Here is an 18,331-nt window from a genome sequence, read left to right as displayed (position 1 = left end):
TGGTGCTGATAACACCAAGGCCGGGTTTGGATCCCTATGTAGGGATGGCTGGTTAGCTCACTTGGGAGAGCGTGGTGCTAACAACACCAAGTCAAGGGTTAAGATCCCCTTACTGGTCATCTTTTGAAAAAAGAAAGAAAGTGTATAGAGAGGATTGATCGCTATTGTAGATGTAACTTTTGTCATTCCACCCGTGGTAACCGAGCAGACTTTTGCGTGAAATAGCAATTGTCTGTATTAAAAGCCTACATGCACACTTTGAATGAATGCTGTGTGCATGCGTATTCAGTTCTTAAAGTAAATTTTTTTGCAATACTTCATCACTGTAGGCGGCCTTAACAATTTATCCTATAAACAACTAAATTATCTTCCGTTGAAAGAAGTGGATTCTGGATTTTATTTACTTCTGGGTTACAGTTAATAAACTAATCCTATAATCCCACAGGCTGTAACGTGGCCCTCTTGCGTATGACCCCAGTGCAGTCACACCTCATGTGTTGTGCCAGGCCAGTTTGACAACACCCAAGCTGCCCTGTGTTCTGTTCAGAGAGATGAGCCTACTGAATACATGTTTGGATGTTGCAGCAAAGTCGGACTTCCCAAAGGTTTCTAAAGCTTGCTCTCCGTTAGGTCCCCCAGATGGCACCATTAGAAGGCTCTGCTGATTGGGGGGGAGGGAGAAGGGAGGGAGGTTTTGGTGATGGGGAGCAATAATCAGCTACAATGTATATCGACATAATAAAATTAAAAAAAAATATATATATATATATCGTTCAAAGAAATTAGGAAAAAAATAAAAATTAAAAAAAAAAAAAAAAAAGAAGGCTCTGCTGAGTACCACCCTGTAGGGCGTCAGTTTTCACCCCACCCCCTTTGCTTATTTGTCTTTATGTCCACGTGGGTCACCGATCACTGGGCAGCAGCACTGTCCTTGCTGTGGCGCCCACAGAGCCTGGTGTGGGCTTTGTTCATCAAACACCTACCGCCAACAGGCAGGTACAGTGCTGGCTGCTGGGTTATGGTGCCACCCCCCAGACTTGAGCGCTTCAAAGAGTGAAGGAGCCTTGCACACACGTGCAAGGGAGAGCGTCAGTGAGGGGCTCTGATGAAGTGGCCGAGAGGGGCAGTTACAGCGTAAAGGAAAGACAGGACTGGCCTACTTGCAGAAGCAGTAGGCGAGTGAGGTTTCACCAAGGAGGTGACACAGCTAAGTCTGAAAAGAGGGACTATTGTGATTAGAAGCAGGAGGGGCAGAATAGCACTATGGGTCTGGGATCTGCCAGTGTCTGTGACTAGAGGTTTAGAGTCTGTAGAAGGCAAAATCGTGCTACTCTCCCTTCTCCTCTCAAAATGTTTACACCCTAATCTCCGGAACCTGTGAATGTTATGGTCATGGCAAAGAGACTTCGCAAATGTGGTTAAGTTCAGGATCCCTAGATGAGGTCATCCTGCCTTAACTGGGTAGGCCCAGTGTCATCACAAAGGTCCTAACAGGGAAAGGGAGGGGGCAGGAGAGTCAGTGTCCATGACAGGATGTGAGGAAGAGTTCACTGGCCCCTGCTGGCTTTGAAGATTTCAAGGGGAACCAGGGAATGTGGGTGACCCCTAGAAGCTGGAAAAGGCAGGGAAACATGTTACCCTAGAGCCTGCAGGAGGAACGCAGCCCTCCCGACACCTTGATTTAGTCCAGTGAGACCCATTTCACATTCTGACCTCCAGAACTGTAAAAGAATAAGTGTGTTAAGTCACTAAGTTTGTGGTAGTTTGTTACAGCAGCCAGAGGAAACTAAACAGGACCCAATGAGGTAGGTGAGAAGCAGCACCTGGGTGCCCAGCTGGTATAGCTGGACCTGAAACCTGTAGAAAGCTGCAGAGAGGCCCGATGAATTTGCGGTAACACACTCACACGGAGGTCTCGCGTATCAGGCTGTGTGATCCGGTCTCTATGCACACTCTATGAAATGGGTACGTCATCACCCCCAGTTACAGCAAAACAACACAAGGTACTGAGCACGTTAAATAACTTACCCAGGGTCACCCAGAACAAGTGGCAGAACTGGGATTGGAACCCAGCGGTCTGGCTTTACAGCCATTCACGATTCATCATAGCCAGTAGATGCCATTGGAAGGAAAAGTAGTGGTTACTGCCTTTTTATTTAAGTACCCCTGCTGCCTTTCCCCATGTTTCTTACCTCACCACCCCAAAGTGGTAAACTGCAGCTGGGCTCCATAGTCTGAAGGTTTTTGTGTGGTTCACCACACACTTTGAATATAGAAAGTAGCTCACTGCTAAGATAGGCTGAAGCCCCCCAAGCACTACAGCCAGTGCAACATGGTGGCATAAGAATATAACAGCAAAGTATTACATGTTGGTAGATTTCTTCCTTTGTGAACCAGGTATTCAGTAACCTGTTTTATTTATTTATTTATTTCTCTACTGGCCAGTACAGGGATCCGAACCCATGATCTTAGTGTTAACCAGCACTGTGCTCTCCGAAGTGAGCTAACTGGCCAGCCCTAGTCACGTTTTAATAAGTTCCTGAGCTGAAATGAATCGTCCCTAGAGTAAAACCATCCTGGGCTGTATGTACCTCTGAGTATATGGAGAGGTTGAAACGTGACAAGGCCTGAGTCTGGTGAGTTGGGGCTCAGGGCACAAGTATACTGCATTCCAGAGTCCCCAATGCTCTAGATGTCCAGAGTTGGACATTAAGGCATCTTAAACAACAGTATAGATCTCATTGATGCAGGTTCTCAGTTCATCTCCTCCCCACAGCCTTCTCTGCATTTGCAGATGAGCAGAGCGAGGCTCCAAGGTACCCGCAAGCTCTCTCCAAGCCCATGCAGATTGCTCAACCCCAGCTGACTTGAGAAACGGGTCAATGAGCCCCTGCACCATAGGCCGTGTCCTGTTTGAAGCCCTGACCAGCCATTCGGTCTCCTCCCCGTCACCTGTGTCACCCAGTTGCTGTAAGACAGCAGCTTTCACGAGGTGGAAGGAAAACTGGGTCAGAGGTACCAGAGCTTCAGGATTCCTGAACTGGGCAGAGAATGAAAGAAATTAGGTGACTAAGAGGCCAGTCTCCTTGCTTCATTAACTTCTAGCAGCTGTGCGGCATTTATTTTTGTGTGGCATATTTTGAATATTTTCCTTTTGGGCATTTTTTCCTGACAGTGAATTTTAAAGATATATTACTGTATCTTCATGGGTAACTTTAGGAAGAACATTTAGTTGGTAAAGTGACTGTAGCAGTCAGAAACTATAGCAAGACTAGAGTTGTAAATCCAGAAATTCTTATTTGGTTTAACTTGAGTCTTTGCCTATAAAGTCATTGATTCAGGAAAGCTTAAATAAACATGACCTTTTTTAAAATTAACAAGCAAAGTAATGAAAAACAGAAATGTAACAGCCTTGAAGTTGGAACCAGCAGTAAGTCAAAAAATTGCTGCTGGAATTCACGGGTGTGCCCAGGGGCCCCGCTTACTGGGTGTGTAGCATGACGTAGGCACATGACTGTGCATTTAGGTATATATGTGACCAAGAAGCATCAGGACTGGAAGCCGCTGGAGGAGAGAAAGCATCAGGAACGTTTCATCACATGATCCCAAAGTGCTCTGCTCTTTCTTTCTCTGCCTCTGTTTCCTCTGCGGTTCCAGATCCAGCTGAATTTGTGGCAATCCCAAGTTACTCCTTCCTCTTCTTTAGCTTCTTATGTCCCCACTTTCTGGAGATTGAAGAGACATTCACACCAAATTGTTGAGCCCTTTGCTTTAGCTTATGCGGGTTCAGCATAGGCTTGGTGTCAGATCGCAGACCTTTTGTTGGAACTGAGGAAATCCCAAACCTAGCTGCCCACCAACTTCCTTCCTCTCCAAGCTCACAGGTACCTGAAATCATTCAGCCCACATCTGAATTCTCTCGGTCAGTGGTATTTCTGATGTAGTTTTTACCACTTTCTTCTCTGCTGCCACATCAGCAGTTTTTTCAGGGGGTTCTTCCTCTTCGATAGGCAGTTCTGTGGGCTTTGGTTCTTCTTCCTCTGTTTCATTTCCAAGTGCATCATCTCATTCATGCTCTTCAAGATATGCCTGGAGCCTGTTGATGAGATCTTGCTTTATTCCCTTGGTCACCAGTGTATCCACTGGTCCAGCAAGCTTCAGTGTATGGAGCATACCATGTCTGTGGCCGTCTTGGTGTCCCTCTACCCCACTCCACTCCAGTGCAGCTTTCCAATCTTAGTTTTATGACCAGCCCCTCTGCTGACACAATGCACAGGAACTGTGATTTCTTTTTTGCATCAGATGGATGTTTTCAGTCAGTGTACAGATAACAGATAGAATGGTTATTTATTGATGAGTTGTGCCTGGGGTTCTGCTGGGAAAAATAAAAAGATGGGAGACACAAGTTCTGGTCTCAGCTTACTTAGGAGTGACAATGTCCACAGAATAAACGACATGCAGTGACACACGAAGATAACTGTTTATATATCCATCAGTGCCAGGAAAAGATAGGTGCACTTAAAGGAGGTAACCCTTGGGTGTCCTAGTCAGGAGGAAAAAAAATGATCCTTGAGGCGACCAGCTGAGCTTCAGGATGCATGGCAGCCAGTCATACAGCTTCTGTACCTTGAACACTTAGCAGTGCTGAGCTAATGACAGGCAGGGGTGGGGCAGTAATTTAGATCTGTTGCTGTCTCCTTCAGCACTCTCAGTACTGTGGGAAATGTGATGCTGAAAGCTCAGTCCCTGCTGAGAGCTAAAAGTCTTCAGGATTCCAAAGTTGGGGTTATTAGTTACACTGGGGGGATATGGAGAGAGGAAGAATTAGTACTACAAATCTAAAAGTTTGCTGTTAATGGGCAGTGTTTTTTTTAAAATCAGAGGCTATTTAAAAAGGGCTTTTATTTTTCTTAAAATACTCGTTTACTTTGAGTATGTTGATAGCAGTTGAGGGCACTAGGTTGTATAATTTTGTTTTAGAGCAGAAAGTGTCTATTACCGCCTTTACTGTGCAGATGTAGAAACCTAGGCTCTGGGGGATGGTGTGCTTTCTAGCCCTTTGCTGTCCAGTATTGTAGCCACTAGCCACACGTGGCTGATTAAATTTAAGTTAATTAAAATTGTGTTCAGTTACTCAGACTCACTAGCCATATTTCGTGTGATCAGTAACTACATATGGCTACTTAAATGTCAATTACATGAAATTGAATAAGTTTAAAAATATCAGTTCCTCTGACACAACAGCCACCTTTCAAGGGCTCAGTGGGCATGTTTAGCTCATGGCTTCTGTATTGGACAGCACTGCTATAGAACACCTCCATCGGCACAACAGTTTTGTCGGGAGCTGCTTCTCTAGATGCAGCCTATTAACTGGGTTTCACCTCTGCTTTAACCTAGGGAGAAGTTTCCCCACACCTGCTCGATGTGACGCATACTTGCTGGTAATCTGGTAATCACTGCTTCAGTACCTGGGGTCGGGGGAGTACAAACATGAAGTGATAAGGTGTCTCTGCTTAGGAACGCCAGCAGGATATAGATAGGTCATGTGGACAGATCATTAATGAGGGGCAGAAAGAATGCCTCGGAAGTGAACAGGTAGCTTTCAGGAATTGTGAAGAGATCAGGCTACAGGGGAGCAGGAAGGCTTGATGTGGGCCTTAAGGGATGGTTAGGATTTGAGTTCAGGGGAATTTCAGGCGAGAGTGCCAGGGGCAAGGCTTCTGGGTGAATGAAAATAAAGGCACTTTTTGGTTTCCTGTAATTACTACATTGTGTTGTGTTTCTTCCCCTTCAGACTTTGAGGTTGTAAAGTGCAGGGACAGTGCCTATGTCCCTCTCTGTGCTTTGAACGTTCCATTTTTATATTTTGAGTTTCAATCAGACTGGAATGTGCCACGGTGTTAAATGCCAGTTAACCTTAATTTTACGTGCTTGGTAACAATTATAAAGGATTAGATTTGCATCAGCCCTTACTTTTTTGATAAAACGTGTTACTGATCACCATGATTTTTCACATAACAACTTGGTTGAGATCTAACTCACATACCACAGTTCACCCATTTGAAGTGTACAGTTCAGTGGTTTTCAGTATATTTGCATTGTGTAACTGTCAATGCAGTCAATTTTGGAACGTTTTCATCACCACAAAAAGAAACCCTCTTCCCATTAGCAGTCACTGCCCATCTTCCCTCATACCCCCAAGCCCTCCTAGGCAACCGTTAATCTATCAGTGTGGATTTGTCTAGTCTAGACATAGCAAATAAATGGAACCATACAGTATGTAGCCTTCTGTCTCTGGCTTCCTTGACTTAGCATCATGTCCTCAAGTTTCCTCTGTGTCGTACCATGAATTAGTAGTTCATTGCTTTTTATCGCAGAATCGTATTCCATCGTGTGGAACCTCACCGTGATTTACACTGGATCAAGAAAATGTGCAGGTTTTCATGGTTCCATCATCTGTAATAGGTTTTATGCAGTGTTTTTTTAAAAAGACTGGAATTTTTTGAGTTAGGAATATATGGCACTACTAAGTTGAATTAACTGGGTGGTGCAGGATGTCGGGGGGAGTCGGTGTCAGTTGAAATCAGTAGCAGAGCGACTGGAGACAGATGAAGAGGTTTATTTGAGGGACTTCACTGGACACGGCTGTGGGAGTTGGTTACATGGTCTGTTTTTGGATCTGGTGCTGGGGCTGGTGTCCACAGGGCGTATATAGTCTGCAAGGGGAGAAGGGTGGAAGTGGGGAGCAAGGCTGAGATGCACCCCATCCACATGAGCCTCTCACCACCATCTGTGGTGGAACTGGTGCCCTTCTGCACAAAGCTCCATATCCAGAGGGCAGACAAACCTCCAGGCACAAGGGCATGTGGCCACTCCTCTTACTCCCACCCTCCAGATTGTACCCCATGTTTCTTAAGTGGAAATTATCTGCAAGGAGGGGCATGTAGTTCTAGCTTAGGTGAGGCAGCACAATACAAATCCACCAGCCAGTCCTGTCTTTGGAATAACAAGCCTTTTGGTGTCAGGATCCCATTACAGTCCTAAAAGTTGTTGAGGACCCCAAAGACCTTTTGGTTAGGTGGGTTAGACCTATTGTTATTAGCATATTAAAAACTAAAACTGAGACCAATTTTAAATGTTCATTGAAAAATATAAACCAGTACATGGTAACACAAATAACATTCTTTTCATAGAAAATAATTGTTTTCCAAAACAAAAAAGTTGGTGAGAGGAATGGCATTGTTTTTCATAATTGCAAATTTCTTTATTGTCTCAGTTAATGGAAGATGGCTGGATTCCCATCTGCTTCTGCTTTTAGTGAGTTGCAATGTGATTTTAGTTAAAATATAAATAAAACCCAGTCTTACAGAGGTAGATAACTGTGGTGATTCTTTGATACTACAACAAATGATACTATAATTTCTTAAAGGTTAATTGCACATGGTATCTGAACCCTATTAGTTAACGTTTCATTGATCTATCTTGCACTTTGAATGGATCTTTTCTAGTACCATTTATTTAATGGTCATTTGGAAAATATTGATTCGTCTGAGCTATACAGATCTTGTAAATGTTGACACATTTTATTATACAGTTATATTAAAAAATTGGATTTATATGCCCAAAACAACATATTGATGGGTTGCAGCCTTGTACTGTGACCTAATTGGAGACAGGGTTATAGTTACAGCGCCAGTGCCATTTGCTCTGTATGTGAGAACCTTCTGCTTGTTGGCAGAGAGGGCTGATGGCTGAGTGGTAAGTAGCAGCAGAGTGGCCACCTCTGCATCTGCTAGACCTCAGGGGTGGGTGCAGTCTGATGATCAGACACCTTTTATGTGTTTATTTGCCATCCTATGTCCTCTTTGAAGTTCAAGTCTTTTGCTGATTTTTTTAGTTGGGTGGGTGGTTTTTCCTGCTGTTGAGTTTTGGCAGCTCTTGTATATTTGGGATATAAGTCCTTTGTCAGATATGTGATTTGCAAATATAGTCGTTTCTCTGTATCCATGGGTTGGTTCCAGGACCTCCCAAGGGTACCAAAATCTGCGGATGCTCGTCACTGACATAAAATTGCACGATATTTGCATATTACCTGTTGCACATCCTCCCATGTACTTTAAATCATCTCTAGATTACTTACAGTACCTAATACAATGTAAATTTCTATGTAAATAGTTGTTATAGTATATTAGTAAATACTGACAAGAAAAAGTCTGTACATGTTCAGTACAGACTTTTTCGAATGTTTTTGATCCTCAGTTGGTTGAATCCATGGTTGCAGAGCCCATGGGTATGGAGGGCTGACTGTATTTTCTCCCAGTCTATAATTTTTCTGTTTATTCTCTTAATGGTGTCTTTTGGATCAAGAGCCCTTAATTTTAATGAAGTACGGTTTATCAAAATTTTCATTTTGGGATCTTGCTTTTGGTGTATTATGTCTGAGAATGCTTTTCCAATGTGATAGATTTTCTCCTGTGTTTTCATCTAAAGGTCTTACAGTTTTACGTTTCAGAATGATTGAAGCTTTTTTGTACAGTGTGAGGTTTAGGTTGAGTTTTTTGTTCTTTTGTATTTCCTATGCATTTTCAGTTGTTACCATAGCATTTGTTAAAGAGACAGTCCTTTTCCCATGGAATTGCTTTTTGTACCTTTTATCAAAAAATCAAATACGGTAGTAATGTTTGCGTGGTTCTATTTCTGGAGTCTGCTCCCATTGGTTTGTGTGTCTCTCCCTTTGCCAATGCAACATCATCTTGATTACTGAAAGCTTTAGAGTGAGTCTTAAAATCAGTTAATGTAATGCCTCAGTCTGTGTTCTTATTTTTTAAAATTGTTTTACCAACTCTATTTCTTTTATCTTTTAACATTTTGTAAAAGTTAGAATTAGCTTGACTATAGCTATTACACATTCTGATTTTTGATTGGAATTGTGTTTAAATGCATATATTTTGGGCCGGCCCGTGGCTCACTAGGGAGAGTGTGGTGCTGATAACACCAAGGCCACGGGTTCGGATCCCATATAGGGATGGCCGGTTGCTCACTGGGTGAGCGTGGTGCTGACAACACCAAGTCAAGGGTTAAGATCCCCTTACCGGTCATCTTTTTAAAAATAAATAAATAAATAAATAAAATAAATGTATATATTTTGATTGGAATTGGGCTTAAAATGTGTAGTAGATTAATTTGGGGAGACCATCTTTACTATGTTGAGTCTTCCAGTCCATGAACATGGTTGTCTTCTGTCCCAGTGATTTTTGCCTCTTGAGAATGGCTGGTATTCACATGGTACGTTGCTAGTTCACAGCTTCACAGCAAAAGTTCAAGGTTTCATGTTTTTGGTTTTTTTTTAATTCAGTAAAACCAGGTATTCTTTGTTACTCCCCAGAAAACTAGTCTTCCTCCCAGGAACTTTTCAAAATTCCTTTGGCCACCAGTTTTGCAAAAAGGTCTGATAGCCCTTCAATGCAAGTATCCCCTCTAAAGGCGAGTAAAACCTGTGTGGTGGTCTGTGTCTCAGGTGGCTGAGGGTCGAGCAGGCAGCCTGTGCCAAGATTGGGGGGGTGGGTGGGAGGGGAATCAGTTTAGTTTTCTGTTCTAGGTTGTTCCTGTTTGTGACTTTATTTACATGAAAGGACCTATTTGAAATTGGTTATGTTTGACCTCTGTTAAATTTTTTTTTTTTTTTTTTTTTTTTTAAAGATGACCAGTAAGGGGATCTTAACCCTTGACTTGGTGTTGTCAGCACCACGCTCAACCAGTGAGCTAACCGGCTATCCCTATGTGAAATCTGAACCCGTGGCCTTGGTGTTATCAGCACTGCACTCCCCCAAGTGAGCCACGGGCCAGCTCCCACCTCTGTTAAATTTTTTAATTAAATTTTCACTACCTTTCTACCTCTGACCTTACCCTTTTCCCCCAAACTGGCTTGTCTCCTTAAAAACTAGTTCTTCGGCCGGCCCGTGGCTCACTCGGGAGAGTGCAGTGCTGATAACACCAAGGCCACGGGTTTGGATCTCACATAGGGATGGCTGGTTAGCTCACTGGTTGAGCGTGGTGCTGACAACACCAAGTCAAGGGTTAAGATCCCCTTACTGGTCATCTTTTTAAAAAAAAAAAAAAAAAAAAGCTAGTTCTTAAGGGAAACACAGGCATGAAAGAGAGGATGCTGCCATTTGCCACAAGTACTGCAGGTAATTCCTTTGTTCTAGGGTCCCTGCGCCCTCTTGGCTCTGGCAGGCAGCTGTTGCACCCACTTCCCCTATGGCATGGCTTCAAAGAGCTGCCAAGGTGGTGTCGTGCCCAGCAAGTAATTCAGCTGCGCTTTTATTTTAGCATTGTGGTTGCTCTGTGTGAGCATGTATGTATTTTTGCTTCTGTTACAAGAGTAACACATATTCACCGAAAACGTTCAGATGACATGGAAGGAAGCAAAAAGGCAGGAAGGAAAGACTCCATTCCTCAAGGTGACTACTGCAGTGTGCTTGACACATTATGGAAGCTTTGCTTTGCTCTTTGAGGGCATCGTGTGAGTTTATTCAATGATTCTTCTGTTGATGGACATTTCCCTCCTTATTACAGTTTTACTTTAAAACTGCGTTGTTGGGAGGGAGGGAGGTGGTTTGAGAAGTGATAGGTCAGGTACAGGGCATAAAGAAATATCACAATTTGTAAGAATGAATATGATAAAAATTTAGAAATCCTGCATTATTATAGAATGAATTTATTGTATACATAAATTTACCTAGATAGTTGAATTTTTAAAACACCAAAACGTGTTCCTGCAGAAAATTAAACTTGTGTTTAATTAAAACTGTGCTTCAGTATAAGAAATAGTGCTTGCATATATTGTTGGCATGTATGCTAATTTTTGTTGCAGTGGATTTTTGAAATGATACTTCAAGTGAAAGGATATTGGACTTTTTGATAGATACTGCCTTGGGGGAGAAGAATTTGTATAAATTTATGTTCCAGCCAGCCATTTGACGGCACCCATATTGCTAGACCCTCAGAATCAATTGGCATTTCCAATACTTTTCACTGTTAATGGTGTCGCACATTAATTTAGGAAGATGAGCATATACGTTAGTCATCTGTATTTCTTATGAATTTCTCCTTGTTTTAGTTGGGTTGTTTCTTCTTGAGTGTGGGGAACCCTGTGTATTCTGGATGTTAATCCTTTGGCTATTACGTGTTACCGATACTTCTCGTCCAGTTGGTACACATGCTTAGTCCTAGCGTCCTTGAGGCTCTGCCTCTGCCAAGTGTACTGGGCCTTCTTCTCCCACAGCACTTGGATTGAGCTGCACAGTTTAGCAGATAATCCCGTTTGTTTTGTGGAGCAGACCATACGTGTAAGAAAGCAATACAGACATCATTATAAGCTCCTTAGTTGTGCAGTATGCCTCTCAGTGCCCATCACAGCATTAAAACCAGTCATCAGTGTTTATGGACAGGCATGATTGGTAGCTAGGATGATCTCTAGGAAACAGATGATTTTTACATAATGAAGCCAGACCGAAAGCCCCAAACAGATACTTTTATTTCAGGAACACAAATTATATGTGGCCTTCTTTGGGGCTTTATTTTCATATAAGTAATTTAAGTCAGGATTATTTCGGAGCATAGAGCTAACTGTCAAGTTTCAGTACTGTGGTCTTATTCTAGTCTTTAGGCTCCACTGCCTTGAAGCTGGGTGGGTGCTGACCTCAGGGCCCTCAGTGGTTCACCAAAGAATGGGCCTGTCTCCTGGAAGTGAAGTTCCAGGTAGCCATATAACCAGAGTGTACAAAATCACAAATCCAAACACTTCAGATTTGTAGTATTGATTCTGCCACAGTTTCTAGGGAGCGCCTCCGTCCTAAACTACACGGGGATCCAACTTGACGGGCTAGGACTAGGAGTAAGGGACAGGGTAGTCAAGAACAGTCCCTCACCATGTCTTCTGCCAAGCAGCAAAGGGGCTGGCAAGAAGACCCTCCTGCATGTGATGGTTAGGACGGCCATGCTTCATGGTGTGTGAGGGTGGTACCAAAGTCCAAATACTGGGACCATCTCAGATCTGACAGGAGAGTTCTTCACGGGGTCTTCCAAGGTCACGGGTGACTTCCTCTTTATTTTGGGGGGGGACATATTAGAGTGAAATTCAGAATCTTATCATGGCCATCTGTGGCTTGGCTCTGCCCACCTCGCATCTCCCATGTTTCGCTTTCCCGCTGTCCTTGTTCCTGTTGGGGTGAGCTCTTCTAGAATCTGCTTCTCTGAGATCTCTGCCCGGCTGGCTCCTTTTCATTCGTGGCTAGCGATATTTGTCCGAGCTCTGTGGTTATGTCATGTACCCATTTCCCCCTTCACTGCAGTTATCGCCATGTGAAATATCCCCCCAACTGTCTAGTAAGTGACACGAGACCAGGAGGCTTGACTGTCTCGTTCCCAGCTGAACCACAGATCCCAGCCCAGTTCTTGGCACACTCGAGGCACTTGACAAGCAACCGGAGAGAAGTGGGTGGACTGTGCAAATAAGAGTTGTGTAAGTAAGAGTTGTTGCTGTGATTGCAGGCAGATAGGGTGTGGCCATCTTTTCGGGAATGTGTGAAATCCTTGGTAATGCCATGATAACAGGTTAGAAAAGATCTTTGAGGACTATTTTTGAAGTATAGTTGAAGTTCTCTGCTTAGGATCTTATACAGGAATTGGCTGCTTCTGAGAGGTTTCACATACCTTGGCAGTCACAAAGGGGGTGAGTTGAGGGCTGGGAAGTGTTGGGGGATCTCCTCGTGGCCCACAGGCAGTGTGGCCTGTAACTGGGATGGCAGGCTTGTTGGCAGTGTTGCCTGGTCAGCACCTATTTCTTTCCACCCAGTGGCTATATGGGGCTGTACACGGTGAGCTGTTGAATTCTGGAAGGGAGAATGAACTGGTTTTTAGATCTGGTCTGGGAACAGAGATAATTCTGACCTTATTGTGTCCTTCACTCCTTCATTACCTACAGATTCTGTCTGAGGACGGGATATAATCCAGGGTCCTCCCTAAGGCCCACCTTTGCCTTAGGAGAATCCCCCAGAGGGGACTACAGTTCACTCTTGCCTACTCCCCATGAGTGTCTAGAAATCTACTCTTAGTAGTTTCTTAGGGAACATGGTAGCTCATGGCCTGTGTTGGTTGCCACTGTACATGTGGATGCCTGTGAAACTTACCAGTTCCTCACCTTGCCCTTCTTGGTGCAGTGGGCACTGTTATAACTGTTTCACCTCCTGCTCTGGGTTGCCTGGTCCCACAGGCCACACCTACCCTGGCTTCCCCCCCATGATAGACATCCCTGGTGGCTGCACTCAACTTCTTGGTTCTTAGTACATCTTTTCTCTCTCATTGAGTTATTAGCTATCTTTTTTTATTCCTCTTGTGAACTTAAAGCTAGGTTTCTGTATTTTGAGGATTTTTTTGTGGACTGGAACATCAGGAAATTGTGTTCGAAGTCTTCAAAATAAATGTAGTGGAACAGTGAGTACGAAGAGGAAGAGTTCTCCTGGACAGTGTGTGGACTGTGTGTAGGGGCTGGTCATGTGACCGAGCTGTTCAGAGCCATTGGTATTGTTCTGCTGCTTGGATAACACTGTTGTCCATAGTTGCCACTGGAAAGAGCATGGTCAACTACGGAACTTGCAGGGAGAACAGATGTGTTTGAGAAAAACAGCCTGGCTGTAAAATATGTAGAAAGGTAGCAGGATAAATGATGATGTAGCATTACCCAGAGTTGCAACAACAACAAGAGCTGGAAACGATCATCTGCAGGGGATGGTTGAGTAAATCATGGCTCAATGTTTGGGGGCTATTAATTAAATTGTACATATTTATGCATATGCACATGTATAGTGACCTGAGACTGGAATTTATTCATGTAATGTGAATAGCGTACTGTATTTTCCTTTGTGAAGTACACACGCAGTGTGTGCACATGTGTATATGAACATTAGGAAAGCTTGGAAGGCAGCACACTGGTGGTTTCCTTCACATTTGAATCGGGGGAGGGAAGGCCAATAATTTCCTCTCACTTGTCTCTGCATTGCTTTCCTTGCTAATGTGTGCTTCCTTAAGCATTTCATTTTTATAATCCAAAAGTAAAAATAAATATGAAGCCAGGACCTGTGTACAGATGTTCACAGCAGCTTTACTCGTAGTATCCCCAAACTGGAAACTGCCCAGATGTCAGCAGGTGAACGATCAAACAGTGATACGTCTCTACCGTGGAATCCTACTTAGCAATAAAAAGGAACAAATTGTTATGTACTGTATGTTCATTTATTTAACATTCTTGGAATGACAGAATTGTAGAGATGGAGAGCAGATGAGTGGTTGCATGGGATTATCTTGACTGGTAGTGGACACACAAACCTACGTATGTACGTACTAAAGTTGCACAGAATTAAACACACAAATGAGTACAGTAAATATGGAGAAATCTGAATAGGATTACTGGATTACATCAATATCAGGATCCTGGTTGTGATAAACTATATTTTTGCAGAATAGTGCTACAGGGGAAACTAGGAAAAGGGTACATGATCTCTCTGTTATTTTTATTTATTTGGTGGCTGGCTGGTATGGGCATCCAAACTCTTGACCTTGGTGTTACAAGGCCACACTGTAACCAGCTGAGATAACTGGCCAGTGGCCAGCCCAAAGGCATATCCTTTCTTTCTTTCTTTTTTTTTCTTTTTTTTTTTTGCAGCTGGCTGTTATGGGGATCCAAACCCTTGACCATGGTCTCTGTTATTATTAAAAACTGTGTGTGAATCTACAATTATCTCAAAGTTTAATTAAGAAAAGTTTAATCAGGCTCACATAGTATGATATAGTAGAAATTGTACAGGAACACAGGTTATTTGGGGAGTGTACATTTCAAAAAAAGCCTTTATGTAGTATCATGCCTGTTTGCTCAGAATTTGTGGTAATTCCCCTTACCAGTCCAACTGTAACCCTGGTCTGGTGATATAATCCATTTAAGCCTGTAGGTTCATCTGTGAGTGGGGGAAATATCCTGCTCTACTTTACCTCAGGGCTTGTGATGTTTACCTAAGAATGTTTATACAGGGCCTGGCACATAGTAGGCATTCAGTAAACAGGAGATCCTTCTCGCGTGTCCAGTGTTTTCTATGCTTCTCCTGCCCCAACACAGATGCAAGCTTCCAACCCAGCCGTCCTCTCCTCCTGAACAACTCTTCTTACACACTTTCCCCTGGCATGTGTGTTGGGAGTCTTTCCATGTTTTAGCTCTCAAACTTCTTTTTTTTTTTTAACCTTTGATTGCTTGAGACTTTAAGGTATGCTGTATGTGGATTTATGCTGAACATCGTCATTTATAGGTTTTATGTCAGTTATTTTCCTAAAATCTTATGCTTGAGAGGGCTTTCTACTTTGCCTTTTTATTTTATTTTATTTTTTTAAAGATGACCGGTAAGGGGATCTTAACCCTTGACTTGGTGTTGTCAGCACCACGCTCAGCCAGTGAGCGAACCGACCATCCCTATATGGGATCCGAACTCGGGGCCTTGGTGTTATCAGCACCGCACTCTCCCGAGTGAGCCACGGGCCGACCCTACTTCGCCTTTTTAAAATAAACTTTTAATTTTGAAGTAATTTTAAATTTATGGAAAGGTTGCAAAGGTAGCACAGTTTTCCATGTGCCCCTTGCTCAGTTCCCCCCATTGCTGATTTACATCACAAGGGTACTTTTGTCACAGAACTGACATTGGTACATTACTACTAACCAAAATTGAGACTTCTTTTGGGATTTCATGAGTTTTTCCATTAATGTTTGTTCCTGGACCACTTTGTGTTATCTCAGTTGATGAGGTTGCTTGAATGTGTTCCTGGTCCAAAAGAAAAGAATTTTGTGGGATGCTTTTTTAAAAAAAAAGAATGTTGAGACAGATCTCCTGGAGATTCTATGCAGTCACTCTTATGTGGATGAGAGAACCCTTTCCCCTCCCCCAGCAGACTCTACTGCAGAGACATGCAGACATGGCTGGGAACCACAGGCTTGGACCAGAAGGTGATTCAGGATTTCAGACTGAGTTCCTTATGCTAGTGGTGGATTTAGAGAGCCAATACTGACGTTTCTAAACTATGCTTCTGAAATGTGTTTGGGGTTGCCAATTGAGAAATACTGTCAGTCTGAAGTTCATGAGCAGAAAGATCCAGGTTCTCTAATTTCCCTTGATAAACTTCTATTTTAGGTAATATCCTTAAATGGGCTTGGTGGTAGGAAGTGAGGAGATGAGAGGAGGAGGAGGGTGGACCAGGCTGGAGCTGGAAGGGTTTTGTCTTAGAATTCAAGGTGAATTGATGGATCCTTACAGCACATCTTAATCTCCAACTCTGTATGACCAATCCAGGGACTAAGAGTTGGCCCATGCATTCTGTGTATTCTGCTGTTGTGACAGAGCTGTAGCTTTGGTTGCTAGGTTGTCATCACTGGTTGGGCCTGAATGACAACACCTGTGAACCTGAGGCACAGCTGGATCTTTTTGGCCAACTCACTACCTGGTGGCAGTACATAGACTCTTAGTTGGACGGCTGTGAGGTTTTATTGTGGTGTGTCATCCACGACCCCCACCCCTGGCCCCTTTGTGGGTGGTTTGATAAATCTTTGTGAAGTGACAGGAAATGTCAAAGTTCTGGTCTGTCTTATCCAGGGGTGAGATTCAGGCACTAAATTAGTGCTACCTAATTTTCATAGCAATTGGCAAGTGTTCTTTGGGACAGTAGTTCTGCGTTATGACATCACAAGTGGAAGGTGGTGAGTTGAAAGCTCACCACAAGCATCCTCCATGGGAGAAGATATAAGCCTTATAACTAGCTGAGGTAGCCTGTTGTATGTTTTGAAAAAATAGGAATTTAAAAATACATACAGTATTATGCCTCTGATTCTTGTCACAAGGTTTGTTGTCAAGAGGTTCATCAATCACAAGTAATGAAAACTATCTTCTGTTATATTTCTGGGTGTGATATGTGTATTTTGGAATGGTAAACCCCCCCCCCCCCAACATTTGGCCTACCATGGACTTTTTTGTCTGTTTATTTGAGGTATTGCCATCATCACTGGTGTTTGCCAAATGTGTCCCTAGTCATTATTTTAGATAGTTGTGTGTGAAAAAAATTAGTGCTGTAGTTCATGTTTGGCCAAATCAGAGTTAACATGTCTTAGAAAATCCCAACTAGGCAGGACGTAAAACTCAGGCGTGAATCTTTTATATAGCAATAAGTATATGCACATGCCAGTCTTGCACATCTGTTTTTGACAGTAAAAGCAGGCAGTCTCTGGAAACCTAGTACAGATCTTTTGTGGCTATCAGTGCTTTCATCGTTTATTTCTGGTCCAGAGATTTACCATGTCTTAATTAAAATGTTAATCCTCTTGCTTCCTAACTCATTTATGAGGAACTTTTAAAAAACCTGGATACTGAGTCCCTTAGGAACTAGACTTGAATGGCTTTGGCAGTGGGTTGGGAGCTTCATGGGGCCTGTTTTTGGCCCACCCTGTTCTCCATATCCTTGTTGGACTGACCCATGATCTTTTGCCATCTCACAGCCACTGGCCTTGCCTATTATCTCTGTACCAGTGAGGGGTGGGAAAGGGCGAATTGTTCAAACCAACATGAATGTGTTAATTTTTGATGTAAAAGATGGGGTATTGCTCAGGAGAATCTGGGTCAACTGTAGGACTCTAGATGGCTTTGCCTTTTAGGGGCCAACTGCAGAAAAGCCCTGTCTTATTACTATAGCAGTATTCTAAAGTATTAGGCTTTTTTCACTCACCACATTGCAGTTAGTCCTACTGCCAAAAAACTGGAGTAGAATTTACTAGTTTTTCCCACCTCCACACTGTAAGGTATTATATTAATCTGTTTTCTGTGGTTTATAACAATACCCCAAACTGGGTAATTTATAGAGAAATAAAATTTCTTTCTTACAGTTCTGGAGTCTGAGAAGTCTAGGGTCAAGGGGGCACATCTGATGAGGGCCTTCTTCCTGGTGGGGACTCTCTACATGGTCCCTAGGTTGTGCAGGTGTCATATGGCAAGGGGGCAAAAGCGAGTCCATATGCTTTCTTCCTCTCCTTATAAAACCCCCAGTCTATGCCCTGATAACCCATTAAACCATTAACCCATTGATCCATAAATGGATTAATCCATTCATGAGGGCAGAGCCCTCACAATCCAATTACCCCCCAGAGGCCCTACCTTTCAAATACCATAGTTGGATTTCCCACTCTCTTAACACTGTTATAGTGGAGATCAAGCTTCAATATGAGTTTTGGGTGGACATTCAAACC

At 43.1% G+C, this 18,331-nt stretch overlaps 1 protein-coding gene and 1 pseudogene across 1 annotated transcript in view; one reads left to right on the top strand and one right to left on the bottom strand.

Annotated features, from left to right (window-relative positions):
* The window catches only part of USP7 (ubiquitin specific peptidase 7), a 64,478-nt gene that overhangs the window by 9,771 nt on the left and 36,376 nt on the right, over positions 1-18,331 (top strand). The gene's annotated exons all lie outside the window — the stretch shown is intronic.
* LOC134380082 (SAP domain-containing ribonucleoprotein-like) lies at positions 3,596-4,173 on the bottom strand (annotated as a pseudogene).

The sequence above is a fragment of the Cynocephalus volans genome, chromosome 6, assembly GCF_027409185.1.
Source record: "Cynocephalus volans isolate mCynVol1 chromosome 6, mCynVol1.pri, whole genome shotgun sequence".
Lineage (NCBI taxonomy): Eukaryota > Metazoa > Chordata > Mammalia > Dermoptera > Cynocephalidae > Cynocephalus > Cynocephalus volans.
Note: the sequence above shows the minus strand (reverse complement) of the source record. Positions and strands in the feature narration are given on the sequence as shown.